Raw genomic sequence first — 6,171 nt, 5'->3', positions numbered from 1 at the left:
TGTTACTTGTGCAAACGTCTGCAGCCAGCTTGAATTTCTCCTCAGAAAATGGGTTTTTCTTTTCTATTGCATTGTCAAGATGCAAATTTCTTGAACTTTTATGCTCTGCTTCCCTTATAAAACTGAACGCCTTTAAAAGCACGCATGTCACATCTTGAATGCTTTGCTGCTTAGAAATTTCTTTCACCAGATACCCTAAATCATCTCTCTCAAGTTCAAAGTCCCACAAATCTCTAGGGCAGGAGTAAAACGCCTCCAGCCTCTTTGCTAAAACATAACAAGAGTCATCTTTTCTCCAGTTCTCAACAAGTACATCATCTCCATCTGAGACCACCTCAGCCTGGACCTTATAGTCCATATCACTATCAGGCTTTTGGTCAAAGCCATTCGACAAATTTCTAGAAAGTTTCAAACTCTCCGAGATGTCTGTCTTCCTCTGAGGCCTCCTAACTGTTCCAACCTCTGCCTGTTACCGAGTCCCAAAGTTGCTTCTACATTTTTGGGTATCTTTGCAGCAATGCCCCACTCTACTGGTATCAATTTACTGTATTAGTCTGTTTTCATGCTGCTGATAAAGACATACCTGAGACTGGGAAAGAAAAAGAGGTTTAATTGACTTGCAGTTCTACATGGCTGGGGAGGCCTCAGAATCATGGGAGGAGGCAAAGGCACGTCTTACATGGCAGCAGCAAGAGAAAATGAGGAAGATGCAAAAGCAGAAACTGCTAATAAAGCCATCAGGTCTCATGAGAATTATTCATTACTATGAGAACAGTATGGAAAAAATTGCCTCCACGTTTCACTATCTCCTACCAGGTCCCTCCCACAACATGTGGGAATTATGAAAGTAAAATTCAGGGTGAGATTTAGGTGGGGATACAGAGCCAAACTATATCAGAGGTAAAAGATAAAACACTGTTAAGAAAAAATGAAAGACAAAAATAAATGTAAAGACATCCCATGTTCATAAATTGGATGCCTTAGTATTTTTAAGGTATTAATACTACTTAATGCAATCTACAGATTGAATACAATCACTGTCAAAATTCCAATGATGTTTGGTTGAAAATATGAAAAAATTTATTACAAAGTTTACACAGAATCTCAAAGGACATGTAATAACCAAAACTATATTGAAAAATAAAAAGTTGGATGTTGCACATTTAATTTTAAAACTTACTACACGGATTCAGCAATAATTATAAGAACCTGTAGTATTGACATAAAGACATATATATATATATATACTAATGAAATAAAATAGAGATTCCAGAAATAATGCTTCACATATGTGTTCTATACACTAGTGTTATTCAATGGAAAAAAAAATACAGTCTTTTAAACAAATGATTTAGGGGAAATTGTATATCCATATTTAAAATAATAAAGTTGGAATCTTACCTTATGACATATACAGAGATTAACTCAAAATTGATTAAAGACCTAAATGTGTGCACTAATATTATAAAATTCTTAACAGAAAACTGAGGAAACCTCATGACATTGGATCTCACAATGATTTCTTGGATATGAAATCATAAGCCCAGGCAAAATTAAAAATATTTGTATATAGAATACACTCTGAACAGAGTGAAAAAGTAACCTATGGACTGAAAATATTTATCAATTTTACAGCTGATGATTAATATCCAGAAAATGAAAAAAAAAATTCCTACAACATAAAGATATGTGTATATCACATTAACTGGATAAAGCCTTTGAGTAGATGTTTCTCCAAAGAAGGCATATAAATGACTAATAAGCACACGAAAGAGTGACTAATATTACTGATCACTGAGGAAATACAAAAAGAGCTCCCAAAAGATATTATTTTATATCATTACAATTGCCATTATTTTTAAAAAAATAAATAATCACAAGTATTTACAAAGATGTGGAGAAGTTTAAACTCTTGCATACTACTAGTAGGAAAATAAAATATTATAGCTGCTATGGAAAACAGTATGACAATTTCTGAAAAGTTCACACTAGAATTACTGTTTGAACCAGAAATTCCACATTTGGGTAGATACTCAAAGGGATGGAAATCAGGCAATAATAGGTATTTGTACCCTGTTATTTTTTGCAGGATTATTCATAAGAGCCAAAAGGTGCAAGCAACAAAGTGTTCTTTAAAATGGATGAATGAATAAAATCAATGTGTTATTTACATATGCTCTGGCTTGAACGTGTCACCCAAAGTGCATTTGTTGTCAACTCATTCCCCAATGCAACAGTGTTGAGGGGTGGAGAATTTGAAAGTAATTAGGTCATGAGAGCTCTGCATTCATGAATGAAGTAATGGTGTTACTTCAGGAGTGAGTTCAGGAGGCATCGTGGCCACTTTCCTGTTTACCCTTTTGTACTTTCTTGCCCTTCCAACTTCTGCCATGGTGGTCCTCACCAGAAGCTGGCACTTCGATATTGGACATCCCAGCCTCTAGGACTCTGAGAAACAAATTTATTTTCTTCACGAATAATCCAGTCTACAGTATTCTGTTATCGCAATGTAAAATGGACTAAGACAACAAACAATGGAATACAAGATTCAGCAGTAAAATGTGAAGGAAATTCTAACACACGTGACAATGCACATAAACCTGCAAGACATTCTGCTACATGAAATATGGCAATCGCAAAAGACAAATTTTCTATAACTTTACTTAGGTGATGTGTTAAAGTTCTCCAGAGAAATATAACCAGTAGGATGTCCAGTAGGCTAGAGTCCTGGGGAGCTGTTGTAGCTCAAGTCTGACTACAACCTGGAGGCAGAAATCTCTTTACCTCCAGGAACTTTGGTCTTTTTATCTTAAGAACTTCAACTGATTGATGAAGTCCATCTACATTATGAAGGATCATCTTTTTTACTCAAGGCTTAATGATTAAATCTCATTTAAAAATACCTTCACAAAGATCTTTGGTAGAGTGTTATTTGACCAAATATCAAGGTACTATGTCCCAGTTATGTTGACATATAAAATTAACCACTATAATTCCATGCCTTTGTAGCTTGAAACCCATATAGAACTCCTTAATACCTAATCTTCAAATAAAAACAATGGCAGGATCACACTTCTACGTAACATAATATAGTATTCTGCATAAAAACACATTAATCTTTTCCCTAGATGGGAATGTAAATCCATGAATGATGTTCACTTTTTTCTTTGATATTCTGTAATGTAAATTCTATAATGTAAATAATACTTAAAAACTGTAATACAAATTTGTAATTCCCACCTAAAAGAGTGACTCAAACATTCATTCTTGAAGGCTCTGGGCCATAAGTGTTCTGCCTGAATAGGGTTACTGCAGCTTCCTATTGACTTTAAGCACAGGTAATAGTCATACTAAGAGGCACCCTAAAGGATTTCTATATATGCTTTTTTCTTATCTCCATTTCAAAGATAGTAGTCTAATTTACCTTGACAGTCAGAATTAATCCAGCCAGCCACCACAGTTACTCCCTGTTTTGCCTGTGGATTCGGAGGCATGAGGAGCCCAAAATTGCCAGGTAGCAGTCTTAACATCTAGGTCAATTAAATTATGGTGTATCTTCTGCTAGAACCACTCCTTCCTTTGGAACTAAGCCCTCTAGGCAGCAGAGAATAAGGTCATGGGGACAGAAAGCAAATATTTTGCTAGTAGGTCAACAGGGGCAATAGTGACTTGTTCCACTTCCATTTTTACTCCTTGACTCCTGGACCCATGAATCCTGTGTATTGGAAAAGTAGCGCTATATTTTGGATGCTGTTTCAAAGACCATAAAGTCTCTTAGAGAGCCTTGTCCCAGCCCTACAAGGTATTCTAACCTAGCTGGCATTGTAACTGAGTCTTCAAAAAGCTGTTTTCCTCCCCTATAAAGTCAGTTACCTCAGAATACAGGAACACATGATAAGACAGGTGAATTTTATGAGAATGGGCTCATTACAAGACTTTATTTGCTGTGCAGTAAATGTCTTGATCAGAAGCAATGCAGTTTGGCATACCATAATGGTAGACAAGCATTCTGTAAACCAATTGATTTTATATATATATATATATTTTTTTTTTTTTTTTTTTTCCCCCAGAAGCATTACATGCAGGAAATGCAAGTCTATATCCCAAGTAAGCATCAGTTCCATTCACTAAGAGTAACACACTGCTTGGCCGGGCGCAGTGGCTCACGCCTGTACTCCCAGCACTTTGGGGGGCTGAGGTGGGCAGATCACGATGTCAGGAGATCGAGGCCACCCTGGCTAACATGGTGAAACCCCGTCTGTACTAAAAATACAAAAAATTAGCCGGGCGTGGTGGCGGCGCCTGTGGTCCCAGCTACTCGGGAGGCTGAGGCAGGAGAATGGCGGGAACCCGGGAGGCGGAGCTTGCAGTGAGCCAAGATCGGGCCACTCACTCCAGCCTGGGCCACAGAGCGAGACTCCGTCTCAAAGAAAAAAAAAGAAAAGAAAAAAAGTAACACACTGCTTCATTCATGATAAGTCTGTAGCTTTGTATCTCTGGACAACATTGGAACGTTTTCAGCCCTAATTTCTTCAGGTACTTCTTCAGCTCTATCATCTTTTCCTCCTTCTGTAATTCCACTGGCAGGAATGTTAGATCTTTTGTTATCCTCTTACAAGTTCCTAAGTCTCCATTTTTTAGTCTAATTTTTTCTCAAGTATTTGCATTGGTTAATTTTTATTTTTCTATTCTTCAGTTTATCAATTTTTACTCTTTCCATCCACTGAACTTTTTATATTGATTATTATATTTTTCAGTTCTTAAACATCCGTTTGGTTCTTTTTCATATCTTTTATTTCTCTGCTGTGGCTTTCTATTTTCACATTTGTTGCAAAAATTTGTAATTATGGAAGCATTTTTTAATCATGACTGCTTTAAAATTATTGCCAGATTATTCTAGCATTTCCCCCATATCAATTATGCCATCTATTGTCTTTTTGCATTCAGTTTGAGATTTTCCTAGTTTTTGACATGATCATTTTATATCAAGACCTGGTTGGATATACTAATTAACTTGATTTAATCAGTCCACATTGTATACATGCATCAAAAGATCACATTTTATCCCATAAATGTATATAACTATGATTCATCAGCTTAAATAATGTTACTTTTAGAAGATTTTTTAAAACCCGATTTTAGGCATTATGCTATAAGACTGAATCTTAACTAAACCTTCTGTTTTAGCTAGCTTTTTTCAATGCCACTTTAGAAGAGCAAAGGGGATCACCATCTTGACATGTCCAACTGGCCATAAAAGTCCAGGCTCACTGCTTGGCCTCTAATTGACACGCAGGGTGGTGGGGCTCCTGATTGCTGCTTGGCAAGTGTAGAAATTTTGTCTTGTCATGGAATCTCCACATTGAGGGTCTCCTAGTTAGCTCTATGTGATGGTAAAATACCAGAATATTCTACAAGCCTTCTCTGACACCCTCTGGGGGGTCTGTAACATAACTCATTATACCATCATGAGGGTGGAGGTCTCAGCTACCCGTTTCACTTTCCTGGCATGGGAGGTGGTGGTGCAACTGATATTTATGGTGTACTGTTGGAGTAGATTGTTTATCATCTAACAGATTTGTTTTTTCTTTTTTTTATTGCTAAACTGCCCCCCTTTGCCACTTTTCTTGGGGATTTTTCTTTTCTCTGTGTCACTGACATTTCTAGATAACTGCATGCTTCAGCTCTATGTGGAGTATATGAGGCAAGAAGAACATCAAAGAAACTTATGACCACATTAATATTTTTAATAGACTTCACTTTTTAAAGTAGTCTTAGGTTCAATTACCACATTATTTTTCTTTTATTTTAACAAATAGATTAATTTTCATAAGATTATATTAATTCTTTACATTAACTTATATTTACTTAAATCAAAGCAGTCAGTTTAATAACAGTAATAATTAAATCAAAATGTAATAATAAATCAGCTTGCTTTTTTGTTTACCTGTGATAATTGGGCTAAATAATATTTTTACTAGGTTAATTTTATATTTGACTTAATTAGTAGGTCATTTTGGTTTTTAACAATGCGCAGTCTACCAGAAAAGAGAAGCTATATATGTTTTAGTTTTCTCTCTTGCAAAATAGCTTTTATATTCTGCATATTCACTGTGAAATAATAAAGACAAGAACTACAAGGGCAGACCAAAGACTATTTAGCTTCTGCGT

This window comes from Theropithecus gelada, chromosome 2 (genome assembly GCF_003255815.1).
Source record: "Theropithecus gelada isolate Dixy chromosome 2, Tgel_1.0, whole genome shotgun sequence".
Taxonomy (NCBI): domain Eukaryota; kingdom Metazoa; phylum Chordata; class Mammalia; order Primates; family Cercopithecidae; genus Theropithecus; species Theropithecus gelada.
This window is presented reverse-complemented; position numbering follows the sequence as displayed.